This window comes from Phaseolus vulgaris, chromosome 9 (assembly GCF_000499845.2).
Source record: "Phaseolus vulgaris cultivar G19833 chromosome 9, P. vulgaris v2.0, whole genome shotgun sequence".
Lineage (NCBI taxonomy): Eukaryota > Viridiplantae > Streptophyta > Magnoliopsida > Fabales > Fabaceae > Phaseolus > Phaseolus vulgaris.
In genome coordinates, this window is record NC_023751.2 from 36527660 (window position 1) to 36546018 (window position 18359).

The window sequence follows — 18359 nt, forward strand, 5'->3', positions numbered from 1 at the left end:
TCCACGTCAAACAAGGGTTATGATCCTTGCTGGTGCTAACTCATTAATATCACCTTCATCACCAAATCCCTCATCCAGCTACTAATACATATATAGAGTTGTTACTGTCACTAATTAAATCAAGATTATTTAATATAAAAAAAAATATGTCTTATGAAAAGTCAAGAAACAACTAGAAATCAAAGTTGTAATATACTCTATACATGATCACGGGACTTATAGAAGTTTGGTGTTAGTAGGACATTTCAGTATTTTGTAGTTTTGTGTTTCAGAGTAGTTCTTTTGGTTGAGTAGTTTTTTTAAATTTATTGATTTGTTTGACTTTAAAGTTGGTCTCCTTTCTATTAAGAGATCTTATTATGCTTTCTTGTATAAGCATTGAGATATTCTAAAAGATCTATTTTATTTATTTATTTTATTAATAAATAAAAAATAAATACTGCATAACAGGTAATGAAGTTTAAATTAAATTACTTTGCAAATAAGTATTTAAAATTTCAGTGTTTTTTTTTCCTATAAAAGGAATAAATAAGTTACTTTGCACACATGTAATCACAATTAAGAATCAAAATTTATTGAGTGAGCTTATTATGAGGTTATATTATAGAACTAAGTAAGATATAAGTTAGGTTATAAAACATAAAATTTGATCTTCAACTGATTTAGTTGTTGAATTTTATAGAAATATACATGTTATTTAACAAGTTAAAAGAAAAGATAGTTCTTACTAATTTATGCTTTAAATGTGATTATGTATGAATTTATACTGCATGTACTTTTAAGACTAATGTGTAATAAGTGATTTTAAAAATAAAAAATTATTATTTGAGATACATTGTGACACTTAAAAATTTGAAAGCCGACAAAAAAAAAACTTAAAATATTGTAAAAAAAAATGCTTTGTAAAACTTGATTTCTGATTAAGCAATTTGATGAAAAAAATAATATAGAATTTAAAGTATGACCATGATAAATCTTGAAATTGCATAATTGAAATAAAAATTCTCCCACACATATATAGGATATGTACACTACAAGAAAATCATGAAATAGAAACTAATTTTTAGAGACCAAAATAATTAATTACAATAGTAATTAAATTAGAGACCATTTTAGAAACTAAAAGAAAAATTGGTTTCTAAATTAGTTTTTATTAATGTTAAATAGTTTCTAAATTTGTATCTAATTAGCAACCAATGTTTTTCTACCAAATTTAAAAACTAAATAATTGATAGTTAAAACTTACTAATTTAGAAACCAATTTTTCTTTTAGTTTCTAAAATGTCCCTAATTTAGTTATTATTGTAACTAATTATTTTGGTCTCTAAAAATTGATTTTTATTTCATGATTTTATGGTAGAAGTCTAATTAGGAAAGAAGATAAGAGTAATTTCCATAAATAATATTGTTGGATAAACCTTTAAGATTCACAAAAAAAAATTAACAACCTTAAAGTTTCCATCCATGTCTGCTGATGCATTTACTGTGCATGATAATAAACTTGACAAATCTAACTAATATATCTTAATAGTTAAGGGAGACACAATTAAACTAAAATTAGGGATATGAATCATCCCCAAGACATTTTAATATTTTATACACCGTTTAGCATTAATATTGTATTATATGTTATCAGTTATTAATATGGGTTTCATATTTAATTAATCACTATATTTAACTAAATTATCTATTATTTTAAAGATTAAAAACATTATCAGTATTAAAATATTTGTTATTATTAATAAAATTTCTAAATCAGTATCTAATTAACTATAAAAATTTTAGTTATCAACTAATTTAAATTTTAAAATTGATAGTTAAAATATTGATATAGTTAATTAGATGTCAATTAACATTAAAAAAAATCATTAAATAAAAATCAATTTTAGAGAAAAAAATAATTAGTTGCTATAATGACTAAATTAGAGTCAATTTTGGAGACTTAAAAAATTATTGGTTTTTAAATTAGTTTTTATTATTGATAAATAGTTTCTAAATTGATATCTAATTAACTGCCAAAGTTTTAATTGACAAATAATCGTAACATTACTTGTAATTAATTTTACTAAACATGAAAGAGCCTCAAAACACTTATATCCTACAATAAAATCATAAAATATAAACTAATTTTAGAAAAAAATAATAATTAGTTGCTAATAATGACTAAATTAGAGACCATTTTAGAAAAAAAACTTTTGATTTATAAATTAATTTCTATTATTGTTAAATGGTTTCTAAATTAGTATTTAATTAACTACCAAAGTTTTTGCTACCAAATTTAGAATCTAAATAATTAGTAGTTAAAACCTTGGTATTTGAATTAATTATTTTACTTTAGTGAGATTTAGATGTAAGTAAGTAATTTAATTTAGAAGAAAAATGAAAGAAGAGAAAATTGAGCCTTTTCAGAAATGAGAAGCGAAAAGAAAAAGAAAGTGATGAAATGTTGAATGAAGATGAGGAATAATTAAAAAGGAAATCTAAGTAACGAAATAAAGAAAACAGTCATGAAAAGGGAAAGCTGTGAAGGCACTTTGATAGCTTTTGTGAAAGCAAGAAAAACAGTTCTTTTGATATCTTTGTGTTTGACAAACATTCTCTAGCTAGTACCCACATATGCTTACCACAAAGCTTTTCACTTCACCCTTACTAACAAATTAAAGCAACTAACTAAAGCGACAACACCCCTTCAAAACAAAAGTCAGGCAAAATCATGTCGCAGAGAGCCTACCCATCTCTCTTTTCCTCTGAGAGAGAGACACTAACACGAACAGTGAGACAATATCGCTACAGATATAGAGATACCTATGACTTTTCAAATATAGGACACATGAACATGAATATATATATTATATAATTATAAATGATATAATTGACAATAAAGATTTATCTCCACAACTATGTTTCAATTTTTTTTAATCTAAAGATGTTTTTCGTTACTAATTCAAAAGAATTTGTTCTTTATTTTTATAATTATAATAAAAATTTATATAATAAATTTGAGTTTTTAGAAAATTATGTATTTTTTTTTTTTAAAATTGTGTTAGAACCTTTGTTAAAATTCTCAGAAATCCAATAAATATTTTTTTGAATTGGATACTTTACAGAAGTACCTTACAAGTGTCAGTGTCCATGTGTCCAACAAACATGCCATTTAAGAGGCGTGTTAGAGTATTAGAGTCTCATAGCTCTCTTTTAACTTGTTTATCTAACATCTCTACCTTCATGCATCTTCACTATTTTTAAGATAAAACAAAAGATTAAATGTGATAGGAAAGGAATGCAGTGAAAACTGTTCAATTTCCTTGACACCAGTTAAATCCAGCAATGAATTTGGCAAATGGTACTCCATCACACATGCTTCCAATGCCAATGTTTTCATTCCATAAAATGCTAAAAGATAATTTAGGATGATTAATTAGCCCTAAAGAATCTTGGCAGCTATATCCCAAAATTTGAAATGATGATGATCAAAGCAGATAGCTACAATAGAGCTTCCAAAAACTGAATGAATAGATTAGAGAAATCCAAATGAGCACAGAAAAAAAGGATCCAATAATTAGGCAGTGGAATTGTCCAAATGAGTTTGGCAGTTTCATGTGATAAAGAAAACAAGAGGGTACTATGAAGAGGAAGCAGCCACTGGATTTATTCATATAAAATTTGAGTCAGCTCTGCAATGGTTTGTTTTTTAAAGGAAGGGGACAAAGGATACTATGGGAGTGTAGAGAAAATGATGAGGATATTTTAGGTAATTGAGGATGAAAGATATTGACCCTTCAAACACTGCTTTGCATGACAAATCCGTGTAACTTTTTCACGCAAAACAATGGTGAATCAGGGATGTTTCTGCATACTTTTTTTAACCCAATTCCCCTTTCATTATTCAAACTCCTCGTCGTAAACAAAAGCTAAACCTTCATTGTAACTTGAATCATTATGTCCACTTTATTCTTTTCGATTATTAGTCACCAATAAGCAGATATATATAGATATATGGAAACCCTCTGTCATGAGTAAAGGGTATTTTTTTATCAGTAAAAATAATAAATAAAAGGTATTAGATACATCAACCCTTATGAAGCTATTAAAAAAAAAAAATCTAAATGTAGGCACTTTTTACACATGATATCTATCTGCTATAACAATTGACAGATATCATGTAAATCAGGGACTCAAGAAACTAATCTGAATACGAAAAACTTACACAACGTATTTTAGACATTACCAATAACCAAACCTTCATATGTGCGACTAAAAGACATCTTAACTTGTATTTTTTGTTAAGAACTTTGTTACGTATACTCAGAGTTCCATTTTCCATTTTCATGTCTTTCACTTTCGTTTGCCCAATACATAATACATATCCATTGGCCTAAAAATACAAAAGGTTGGATACCCTTTTTCAAATATAAGATGTCAAAACTGTATATCCTTCCTAATAAACAAATGCAGTTCTAGAAAGTACTGACTTTTATTCCTCCAATATTCCTGTTTCAATTCATAAAAGTCCTTCAAAAAAATTGCAAGTTGTCTTTGAGGAAGATGCAATATTTCTTAAATGTTACCAGCAGAAACATTATTTACTTTATCGCGCACTCAATTTGGTCATTCAGCAACCCTAGTTTAGCCTTGTAAAGGCTACTCAAAAGAGGATCTAGTGAAGATAAGTTTGGCTGTATAAAAATGATAAGTAATTGAGAAAATTGCAGTGAAGAAGGTTGTTTTTACTAAGATATGATCATTCACATAAGAAGCAATCGTATATACATATATATGAACATCATGATTACTAGAAGTAGAATCTCATGTACACATATCCTCATGATTAAATGATTGGTACGTGTGTGGTTCAGTTTCATGACAACAATATGAACAGAACTGCACTCACATATCAAACTGCATGTTTTGAATCCCTAGCTAGCTAACACTCCAATTCAATTCTTAGCAAATGGACAAAAATGAACAACAAAATAATAATAATGATAAATAACAAGGAATACAACCACTACAAGAAATATTGATGTTAAAAACTCACACAAAAACTAAAAAGAAGACACTAAATGATAATTAGAATGAGTTTAGTATCCTTTTTAGGTTTAGGTTTTGTGTAAATTTTTTGCAAAGGCTAATATCAATATTTCTTGTAGCGAACATAAACAATCTGAAAATCGCAAACCTTCTAAAGGTTGGTAATCTTAATCTTAATTTTTTTCCTGGGGGTTCTACCCTGATGTTCAATATTTACCTGTTTGAAATAGGGTTTGGACCACTAGGCACTTCATGTTCATTAGCATTGAAGATCTTGTTTTGCCATTTCAATGGAGGCCGTGGAGCTCGAGAGCTTCCTCTTTTAGGGCCCTTCAAGAGATCTTGTTTGGTAGTTTGTTCTGGTTTGATGAGATTTTGTGAGCTTCCTTCTCTAGCTGAAGCTGCTACCATGGTGTTTCTCTTCTTTGCACCATCTTTTATGGAAGCTGATGTGGACAAGCTGCGATCTGAGACGGCCATAGCAAAGTGAAAAGCTAAGAGCAAAGAGAACAAGAGGGTGATCAAGGAAGTGGTAGAGGGAAAAGCTGCATCACCAGCCATGCAAAACGAAGTGCCTTCTACAAATCATCCAAGAAGTGTAAACACAGCTTATAAGAAGGACGACAAGATTTTAGTATCCTGAAATACCAGCAAAAAAAAAACGATAAGGGTTGAGATTGTATATTGTGTATGTGAATGTGAAATGAGAAGGAAGATAATTTTTGTGGAGAAGATATCTAGGTTGTAGGGTTTTGTTGTATGGTAATGATAAAGAAGTTCAACTCAGAGAAAGAGAAAGAGAAAGAGAGTGCAGAAATATGAAAAGAGGAAAGGGGAGAGATTGGTGAGCTTCCTTTGACGGTGTGTTAATTGATTGTTAGGTACATAGCTTTATCAATATGTTCTGTCTTATTGAGCAAGGAAAACTAAAATACAAATGAAGATTTATCAGCAAAACTGCATTAAATATTTATATAATGCTTTTTTTTCATAAAAAAATGTATGTACTCTTTAAAACAATGTATTGTAACAATCATTATAAGTGTGTCATGATTGATAAATAACTTGAATACATGGTCGTGTATAAAGAAAACTTGATCAATGGCAATATAGGTTGAAGAAAAGTAGGATTGAAATATGGTGTAACTTTTTTCCTTGAGAAAAAAGTGTGTGTGAAACACAAGACTCTAAAAGGAAGAAAACTTGGTTAGCTTGGTGAGGAATCAGAAGCAAAGAGAGCCCCCACACACTACTGTTAAAGAAACGTTGGAATTGTGGGAAAAGCACACTTACCACACACAAAAAATAACACAGAAAGTAGTATCAATGTTGATGGTGAATGATGGTAATAAGTAATTGTCATTGGTTCAACAACAAAACTCCTCAATACTACTAATTATTTTAAAACCTGAGGATATTCATAGATATCCACAAAATTTTGGGGAAAAATTAAGTTTAATATAAAATGTAGTTAATGTATATTTCCTTTTATGTATTTTAAGGTTTTTTTTTTAACTTTTTAAAAAACAATTTAAAAACTTATATTTTTTTATCAACAATAAATAATAAATAAATATAAATTATTTAAGGTCAGTCCATGACATCAGTTCAAGTGTATCATCACAAGATTTTTTTTTTAATCTTCTATACAAAAACAAAAAGCACAACACCTTAACAAACCACGAACACAATAAAAATTTACGTCTAAATAAAATTGTACTGTAAATATAATAAATTACAAAGAATTCATGGGTAATTTCTTTCATTTTTATAGTTAAAGTTAGTAACGTATATAAATCAAGGATATTTAAGTATTTTTTTATAGGTAACAAGTATCCACAAGTACAACTTATCTCCTTATAGTAGGAATAAAATAGGTTTAAAAATTTCACATCTACTTTATATTAATTTCAGATTTGATATACATATATTTGGGAGTGCGAAATGTAAGCATCCTATATTCTACCATAATTTATGACCTTTAATCTAGGTGTGAATGGATTTTTTTATAAAAAAAAATTGAACATGTATTTATAAATGTTTATGAACATATAAGAGTGTTTATGAAACTTAACATTCTTCATTTTATAAACTGAATTTATCAAAAATTGAGATGGATTTTAAATCTAAATTTAGTAATCAAATAAATCAACTTTTTCAACATGACTTGGTGGGAAATTTAACGGTGTTTGAATGTATAAGAAGAGACATTATTCTTGAATTTGTGTCTTGGTGGTGAAACAAACAAACATAAACAGTAGAAGATATTGAACTTTTATTTTTGTTTCTTTTTGGTAGCAGATAGAAGGGTTATAAGAAGGGAACTTTAGAGGTGTAAGCATTTAGAGTTTTACACTGTGAAGTTGGAAGGGTTGGAAAAAGAAAAACATCTCATTTCAACCTTCTATTGTTACCCATTTGGCTAATAAATTTGAAAAGGGTAGTAAAAGGGGTGAAAAGTAATACGTGCATGAGAAAAAACGCCAAAAGTGCAGTTCATTTAGAAAAGTAAAATGTATTATGCTTTTGAGTTCTGCATATTGCTGTATTTTCTAAAACATTAACTTGTTTCTTAGAAACCAGAGAACTTGTTTGTTATGATTATCAGTAATAATAATGATAATAAATAGCAGAATAAAGTAAACAGTGGGTAAAAGGAAAGCTGTGAAAGCACTTTGGATTGCTTTTGTGAAAGCAGGAAGCAGTTCTTTAGTTATCTTTTTGGTTTCACAAACATTCTCTATCTATATATATATAGTCACAAAGCATTTGGTTTATTCATGGAAGTATACCGATTTATTTAATTTTAGTTAAATCATACAAGAAAATCATGAAATAAAAACTAATTTTAAAGACAAAAAATAATTAGTTGTTGTACTGGACCAGAGTATTGGGCTCAATGCTCGGGAATCGAACATCGGCGCCTATGTCAATTATGCCAGCTTGGTGGTCTGGTCAAGTTAATGGACCACGTAAGTGGATCTCAAGTATGAATGCGTTGAAGTTCATTCATATACTCAACGTGTATAAGACCTGGTTAGCGAAAAAGTGTGAGTGGTGTGTTTAGTACATTTGGGTCTAGCACAAGTAAAATATTATATAGAAACACCTAAGTCTAAGAGCGTTAAGGTTTTAGGGATAAGTTGCATGATGAAATAGAAACCAATTTTTAGAGACCAAAATAATTAGTTGCAATAGTAACTAAATTAGAGACCATTTTGGAAACTAAAACAAAAATTGGTTTCTAAATTAGTTTCTATTATTTTCTATTATTGTTAAATAGTTTCTAAATTGGTCTCTAATTAGCAACCAAGGTTTTAGAGACTAAATTTAGAAACTAAATAATTGGTAGATAAAACATTGGTTGCTAATTAGATACCAATTTAGAAACTATTTAACAATAATAGAAAATAATAGAAACTAATTTAGAAACCAATTTTTGTTTTAGTTTCTAAAATGTCTCTAATTTAGTTACTATTGCAACTAATTATTTTGGTTTCTATTTGATGATTTTCTTGTAGTGGGTCCTTTAATGCTAGTACATGAGTTGGTATCCTGACGGCCATGCTGTTAAGATTATGCACTCCAAGAAGGAAAAATTCTGGAGGTTGTCGTACTAAGATTGTGTGCATTGTAACAGATTCTCCTCCCATCAAACTTACTTTCACTCAAGATAAGGTTATCGTGAGAGAGTGGTTGTTACAAGAAGTAACTTAAAAGTAGTCTATAAAAGGGACTTGAGATCCCTGATAAAGGTACACCGTTTTTAATACTGAAACTACTTACTTACTCATTGTTTCTATAAGCCATGTACTGACTTGATCGTCGGAGTGCAATCAACAGGTAGGACCCCTCTGTTTCAACGGAGCCATGTTTCAACACCCAAAGGAAAGAACAAATTCCAGTAGAGGCAAACAGAGTCACAACCTATTCCCAGAGTCTATCGGTGACCAGGTCAACCGACAAGAACAACAATTGCTATAGTGACTAAATTAGAAATCATTTTAGAGACTAAAGAAAATTTTGATTTCTAAATTAGTTTATATTATTGTTAAATAGTTTCTAAATTGATATCTAATTAACTACCGAAGTTTTAATTACCAATTATTTAGATTCTAAATTTGGTAGTAAAAACTTTAGTAGCTAATTAAATACCAATTTAGAAACTATTTAACAATAATAACAACTAATTTAGAAACCAAAAGTTTTGTTAGTTTTTAAAATGGTATCTAATTTAGTCACTATAACAATTAATTATTATTTTTATATAAAATTAGTTTCTATTTCATAATTTTCTTGTAATAATATATTTAAAATATATTAAAATTAAAAATATATATAAATCGTACGAAAAATTAGATAATATAAATTTTTCAATTCATTTAACCCGTGTTCATATATTAGTACATGTCCAATCAAGTTTCTGTGTAACAATACTCTATTATATATATATATATATATATATATATATATATCCCTGCCACTAAGTTTAACTAGATAAAACTGTTGAAAATGTTCCTTATCTGGATTATGATACACATTACTTACCCCTATCAATTATCTCACATGTTCCACACTATACTAGTAGCCACAACATTTAGCATTGTTCTCCATGTAAAATGTTGTTATGAAGGTATAAAAAGATAAAAACTTGTGTTAACCCTATTCATCTAGTTCTGCAACTTGAAATAAGTCCACTTTATCCTATTGATTCATCCTCTTCTTCTTCTTTTCACATCCTAGTGTCCCATTTTTCCTATTTAGAGAATTTCTTGTTACCTTCTCTTAGAAAGATAATACTTTTGGTCTTTCTCACTTAAATCATAGTCTCCTTACACTACAAGAAAATTATTAAATAGAAACTAATTTTAGAAATAAAAAATATTAGTTGCTATATTGACTATTAGAGATCATTTTTAAGACTAAAAAAAATATTGGTTTCTAAATTAGTTTCTATTATTAATAAATAGTTCTAAATTGATATCTAATTATACCAAGGTTTTTGCTACCAAAGTTAGAATCTAAATAATTGGTAGTTAAAACCTTGATAACTAATTAAATACCGATTTAGAACTATTTATCAATAATAAAAACTAATTTAGAAACCAATAATTTTTTTAGTCTCTAAAATGGTTTCTTATTTAGTCAATATAAACAAGTAATTATTTTTTGTCTCTAAAATTAATTTCTATTTAATGATTTTCTTGTAGTGTTACTTTTTTATTTTTTATTTTTTTTATAAAAAGTTTTCATGTTAGGCATCACTATGCTACTTGACATTTCAGCTAGGCTGACACCTCAAGTAACAACAATCATTTGTCATTACATGAAAAAAAATATTATTAAAAAAAAAATACAAAAATATGGGGGGATTAGACCAAAACTCATGCTAACAAAAATGATACATAGGTAGACTATACCTATTAATAAAGAATTATAAGAACAAAATAGATGGAAGCCTCTTATACCAATGAAAGGATTTTCTATGAATAAATCCTAAATTAGTCAACTTATCAGCACACGCATTCCCTTCACGAAAAATATAAGTAACCCTAAACCTGATTTTTCCACAGTAATTAACACAAGTATTTCATCGATTACGAAGCATCCAAAGAACATTTGTCCTAGCAGTAAACGCAGCACAAACCAAGGTAGAGTTACATTCTAGCCAGACATTAGTAAGACCCAACTTTTGAGCTTCCTCCAAAGCATATATAACTTCATAAAATTGCAGTCTGAACGTCAAGAAACGCAAAGAAAGCTCTAATAAAATCCCTCATACTCCCACGGAAAATACTTCCACAAGCGGCAAGACCTGGATAATCCCTAGCAGCCCCATCAGTGTTAATTTTAACCCAGCCGGGTGAAGGAAACTCCCATCTAACAAAAAGATGACGTAGAACTTTACCAGTATGAGTGTTAATACAAGTTAAATCTTTAATAACCAAAATAGCCCACTAGACAAGTTAAATCTTTAATAACCAAAATAGCCTTATAAACCTCAATCTTATCCTGAAAACGAGTATAATTTTTCATATGTCATATCATCCAAATAGAAAAAGTTATCACAACTAGCTTAACCAATTTAACCAACGGACTACCATCACTCTTAATAAAAGAAAGAAGATTATCCTTATTAGAGAAATCATAAGTAGGAACAATGTTGAATAGATTCCTCGTGTTATTTACCCATGGTTTTTTAGTTTTGATTGCCCAATTTCGTATGCCCACTACAAGAAAAACAGAGATTAGCCATCATAGTTAAGCATCGACTAAGAATGAGACGCAAATAGAATGGACCAAACAGATGTTAGACGGATCCAAAATAAGTAGTATGAGTCAAACTCATTTTAATACATCAACCAAGTCAACACACATAAAATTAATTTCTTTTAATTATTTTTAAAGAATAATGTGAGTCAAATTCGACCTAAGTGAATCTACCAATTCTATTTTATTATTTTCTTGAAGTGGTCGTTCTTATAAGTTGGGTAATTGGTTGAGAAATTTGACTAATAAAATTGTGTTTTAAGTAGCATGTGGCTTGAGGACCCCATAATAAGGAGGTTTATTGGAAGTTGTCTTGCAAGAAAAGAACCGCGAATGTGTTTCATCTCACACAACAAAAAGACAACAAGTTATGATAACAAGTTTCTAATCTTCGCACTTTTGGCCCAAAATTTGAAATCATGATCAAATTTATTATGCTGCTCATCTTCTAAACAAGCAAAGCAAATGCGACCCAATAATTACAATAAATCTGTGTCAATAGTGTTATCTTAAAAAATGTGATGTTAGATTTTATTTATTCAGAGGATATATGATTATATGTCTAAAAATATTGTTTTATCAAAATATGTTTTTGCTAAAGACCTCATTTTTTTGTGGGGTTCTCCTTCGTTCCCCTAACACTATTCATCACTATAGCTTCTGCCCACATGCCTTCACTGTCTAGAAATATTATGAGTCTTGAGTACACACCTTTTTATTTTTTAATATTTTAATATTTTTAAAAGAAAACTATTCTCCTATCTTCCTCTTGAGTCTATGAACTTTTTTACTTTATTGTGATCTTCACCTCTGAAAAAATCATGATCACAGCATTCAAATATTCAAACTCTAAAGTTTTACTCACCTAATGATATAAGATGCTTAGGTTTTTCACATGATTTGCACTTCGTATTGCATGGTTGTTGATGCTGCATTCCCTTTTACATCAACATGACCAACTTCTTCTGCATTACACTTAACTATATATGAAACATCATGAGATGGTGCCAAAACGAGGAACATCATCATGCATATCTACTTCACCAATAGAAGCCAATTTGCACAAAATACAAAGACAATTTTTTTTATAAAAAAAAAAATAATTAATGGAAGTATTTCAGGATATCTCAACCTTATACAAGACACCAAAAAACACCATCACACAAAACTCTCAAGAACTTTGTCACTCGCATAACTAATAACTAACCTGTGTTTCTATTAATTGACCTCATACAAACAAGTGGTTCAAGACAACAACAGAGTAAGAAAAACATATTAGTTTAACCTTCGCAGTTACCACGACCAAACCTTCAATTGTGCTATCGTGAAAATTTCATTGTAATCTAAACTTTCATTCCTAAAAATCTTCTCATTCCTTTGTTTTCAGAATTCTCCTATGACTGTTTGTTGGAGATCCCACATCGACTAGAGATTAGAGCCTTTCATAGTATATAAGTGGGTGCAAACCTAGCCGGTTTATTGTGCTTAAAGGAAAGTTTAGCCTTGTCTGTTTAGTTCTGAGACAAATACTACAATTATTATGAATGAAAATGAGATTTTTACTGATAGGATAGGTAGTAAGGAAGATGCAAGTTGTAGACATGCCGGAGAAAGATGTCCGAGGTGCTTGTGCCATAAATCAAGGTGGTGACATGTAGTATGTGTTATGGCAAGCATACCTGCAGCGCTAACAAATGTCACTTTTACGTGTTGAGCGAGTAAATAGCCAAATTTGTTCAATGGTAAAGTCTTGTACGAAATTTCTATCGAACTCGTTACTGATGCATTCTTTACCAAACATGATCTCTTATTTAGCGGATAAAAATGGAGACACTATGAGTAGAAAAAATCAGATATTATTTACAACTACTTTTCTTAATCATTCTAATAAACCTTCGATGCAAAACCCACCCACACATAACATTTTCACATTTTCACAAAAAAACAAACCAGATATGACATGAAAAGAAACTGCCACAATTTCCCTGATGAACTGCAGCAAGGTCTAAGTAGAGAATGCTGTAATGATAAACTACTGTTGCAATCATGAAACACGATCTTCAATGTTCGTGTGCATCAGTTTGGTTCAAACTACGCTCATTTCCATCTTTATATTAATTAGTTTACCTAACAAAAAGAAGAAAAAAAAACGTTTATTTTGTTCTTGAGATTTTTCTGGAAAGAGTAACTTAATTTTTCTTCCTCCTTCTTTTTTGATATACTTACAAAGGGTTAGTTTGGAGTCTAGGGCTTCAAAGCAGATTAGTTCATTTTTGTTTGACGCTGAAATCTTGATGACGTACATTCAACAGGAAGATAGATATTTGTATGTGAGATTCTAGTTCAAGTAATGATTATGTTTAGGTGTATAATTGATGCTTTTCAGAATCGCCATCATATTATGGTGCCCCATATGTTTACATATCTAAATGCATAACTTTCTTCCAACTCACCATTTTATTTGTTCACAATTTCAATAATCAGTGTTTTTTATTCATTAAATCAAACATTATATTGGTTTATTTGTTTCCTTATTGGTGAATTTTATAAATATTTAACTTTTTGTGCTTCACACATCTCAAACTATGTTATAAACATGCAATTTTGTTTTTTCACAAGTTTTTTTTTATGCAAACCAATTTTTAATATTTAAATTAATTTCTATTATTGATAAATAATTTTTAAATTAATATTTAATAGTTTTAACTATGAACTTTAGAATTTAAATAATTAAATATTAATTTAAAAACTATTTATTAATAATAGATATTAATTTAAATACTAAAAATATTATAAGTTTATAAAATAGTATTTAATTTAATAAATATAAAAATTAATTAATTTTTATTTAATAATTTTTTAATTTATTTAATGATTTTTTTAGTAGTATTTATTATGTGTAATAATAACAATATAAAGATAATTAATATACTTTATGCAATTATTGGAAGTGTTTTAGGAATATACCCTATCAATCACTTCTAGTCCTTAGAAAGATAGTCACTACAAGAAAATCATGAAATAGAAACCAATTTTTAGAAACCAAAGTAATTAGTTGCAATAGTAACTAAATTAGGGACCATTTTAGAAACTAAAAAAAAATTTGGTTTCTAAATTAGTTTCTATTATTTTCTATTATTGTGAAATAGTTTCTAAATTGGTATCTAATTAGCAACCAAGGTTTTAGAGACTAAATTTAGAAACTAAATAATTGGTATCTAAAACCTTAGTTGTTAATTAGATACCAATTGGTTCCTATGTGTGCAGGCTTTAATTGCATTTTTGTGATGATCAAATTATTTAAATGGTGATATGAGAAGGTTATTTCTGTCAATTTTCTGTTAAGGACACCTCATGTCAACGTCCTGGTCCAATTCAAACTATGAAAGAATGTGGGAAACACTTAACATTCCAATTCCAATGTCATTTGCTTTTTTTTAATTCTTTTTTTTCCGTCTATTTTCTGTTTCTATATATTTATATAAAGATGAAACCGTATTTTTCGATATCTCTTGTAAAAAAATTTAAAACAGAAAAAAATTTCAAATAAAGTGACACTTTATTATAATAAAAACAAAAAGAAAAACAAATTACATGTAAAGCTTTCTGAACTTTTCCTATTAGACAGAGTAAAAATAAGGAAAACGGGGGTTAAAGAATAAAATGAAGATGAAATATCCAAAAACAAAAGAGCATTTTGGTTTAACTTAATTCTGGAAAATAGTTTATAAAATAAAAATTACATTTTTATTTTTTTTATCGGTAATAAAAAATTAATAAATATGAGTCATTTTAGGAGTTGTTCAACCATTATACATAATGACAACCTTAATTGCTCTTGGTAGACATACTCCCATGTATGGCTATACAAAATACTCATAACTTAACCCAAAGAAAGTCACCTGACATACTAAGTAAATATCTTACAAGATCATCCTAATACAAACCATCGGATCAATGCACCAATCAGAAAAGAAAAAAAAGCGCAGACTGTGACTTGGATGAAACTCAAGACCAAGTATTTAATTGAACCAACGCCAAAATTTCTAGTACATATACTATTCCCCTTTAAAAATAATCCTATTTTTGTGCCTCCAAGTTGTTCTGATACGCAAATATCCTACATTTCTTTATATGAAATAATTTTGTTATGTCTAATAAGTGTTGTTCTTATAAGCAAATATAGTCTTACATTATTCAGTCGACAAAAACAGTTTAAATACATTTTTTTTATCTTTTCTCTTAATTTACTGAAACGTCTTTTAAAAATAAAATTGTTACATCAATCTTTAAAATGAACGATAACTGATAAAATTGTTACATAGTTTATCAAAGGGAGAGTAGAATTTATAAAAAAAAATGCAAAAAGGATGAATATTAATTCTGAATTTTTGAAAATATGATAATGAGTTTCTCTGCAAGTCTCATGGTACCAATTGTCTCCTTCTTTCAAAACTGAAGCAAACAATTACAGGTTGACTATTTGTGTCTGTATTTATAAATATAAAATCCAGTGTCTCCTTTCCTCTTGTTGGATAGTGGTGTTACCATATAATTATATATCTAGGGTCAATCACAAACCCTCCTTAATTTATTTTAGGAGATAGTTTAATTTTCTATGTTGTAAACTTTTATTATTCACCGATTAAAACTACATCTAAATATTTAAATAATAAAACTTACAAGTTCTTCATTAAATTACAATAAGACGAGGTTTTTTAAGAAAAAAGTAATTTCATTGTGAAAATTCATCTCCGGTTATCGTATATAGTAAGGCATATTTTCAAACATTACTGGAAGAAAGATGAAGGAAGGTTGATAAGTTAGAAGCTCAAAAATTTGTAAAACTGAACAAATCAAATTAAAAAAAAAAAAAACTTATAATTAAATTGAATTGAACATTTTTTGTTTTAGTTCTTGCAGTTCACATAAATTTAGATTGGAACGTCTGTGAACTTATTGACTAATCTATATATTCTTTAAAATAATAATAATAATATTAAAAAAGTAATATTATTTTTTAAAAACATACATATATGTATTATAATTTATATTTATTTATAAATAATTATATCTAAAATTAAATCTAATAATATTTATTTTATTATTATTTTTTAATTTTTTTAAAAGGAATTAAAATAGTAGATTAACCCCTTGAGCTAACATAAAATTTAACGAAATAACAGAATTATAGTTCTTTGAAAAAACTAACTAAACTAATCAGATATAAAAAAAAGTTTAATAACCTTTTTCGTCCCTATATTTATAGCCAATAGTCAATTTGGTACAGTGGTTTTTAAAAAATTCAATTTGGTCCCTAAGTTTTTTAAAATGTATTCAAAATGGTCCTTTCTGTTAAATATCACCAAACGGCGTTAAGTGGTGCTTATGTGGCAGACACATGTAAGTTACGTGGATTGTGCTTACATCACTTTGGTGAATACTGAATTAGGGTTTAGGTTATTCAAATTGGGGATTTCGAATTTCTGATTTAGGGTTTCTGATACGAGGATTGCGTCCCTGGTTGGATTCTGTGGTGCGCTTCCCTGCTTCGATTCCATTCGGAGGTGTGCTCCCCTCACGATCGCACCACAGAATCGAATGAGGGGAGCACACCTCCGAATGGAATCGAAGCAGGGAAGCGCACCACAGAATCCAACCAGGGACGCAATCCTCGTATCAGAAACCCTAAATCAGAAATTCGAAATCCCCAATTTGAATAACCTAAACCCTAATTCAGTATTCACCAAAGTGATGTAAGCACAATCCACGTAACTTACATGTGTCTGCCACATAAGCACCACTTAACGCCGTTTGGTGATATTTAACAGAAAGGACCATTTTGAATACATTTTAAAAAACTTAGGGACCAAATTGAATTTTTTAAAAACCACTGTACCAAATTGACTATTGACTATAAATATAGGGACGAAAAAGGTAATTAAACCTAAAAAAAACTATGACTTATTAAAACCTATTTGACAGTTATAGAAATTACAATACCTTGTTTTTTTTATCAACAATAAAAATTAATAAATATGTTGTAAAATTACTTTGTGTTTGGCTTATGTCTAGGCTTATGTGGTGTTATAAGATTGTGGTTATTTGGATACAAAGATGAGGGTAGTGTGAATGATGTAATGTTATGGATCTTATAACTGGGTTGGAATTCTATTAGATTGGGATGTAAGGCTGATAAGCTGGTTAAGGTTATATGTTTTTTTATATAAGGATTAGGATACCCTAAAGAACTCTATCTAATTTTTTTAATTTTTTGCTGATACAAATAAATAAATACACTTTAGGGACGTCGCAACCCTCATACAACGTAGAAACATAAACCACTTAAAAATCCACAACAAATCGAGAAAAAAATCCAACTAGATCCTAGGAGAAATCGACCACATTAAAATTACCTTCTAGGAAAATTTGTTCGATATCCAAAAAGTGCTTGACAACAGGTGGACAAGTAGAAAATATTGGAATAAACCAAAAAAAAATTAGGTAGAGTAAAATCAAAATGTTGACTAAATAAGTAATTATGAGTAGAACATTGTTAAACATAACAAAAATATCCAACCACTACATAAAACATGTCTCCTTAAATATTATTGTACCTTATATTAGATTGGCGATTTAAATGAAACTATAATCCTAACATATACATGAGATAGTTTCTGTTAACTTTTCGTTAATTCCTTTTACTCAATTTTTACTTTTTTAATATCTTATACATTATAACTGATTATTTTTTTAAAATCACTTTATTTAATTTTTATTTTTCAATATAATGGTTGCAATGCTTATTTTCATATATAATTAATATATGAGTTACGTTAATAAAAAAACCGAAAATAGTCAATTAGAGATATATTACGAAATGAACTTCAAGCCTAATTCAACTCCATAAAATCAGGCTCATGAGGTTGAGGTTTGCACTTATGAGTAGTCCGATAGGCCCAACAAAGACTTACTAGGATATGATCGAAAATGACTCTGATCGAAAATAGTCGACTAGAGATATATTACGAAGAGGACTTTAAGCCTAACTCAACCCC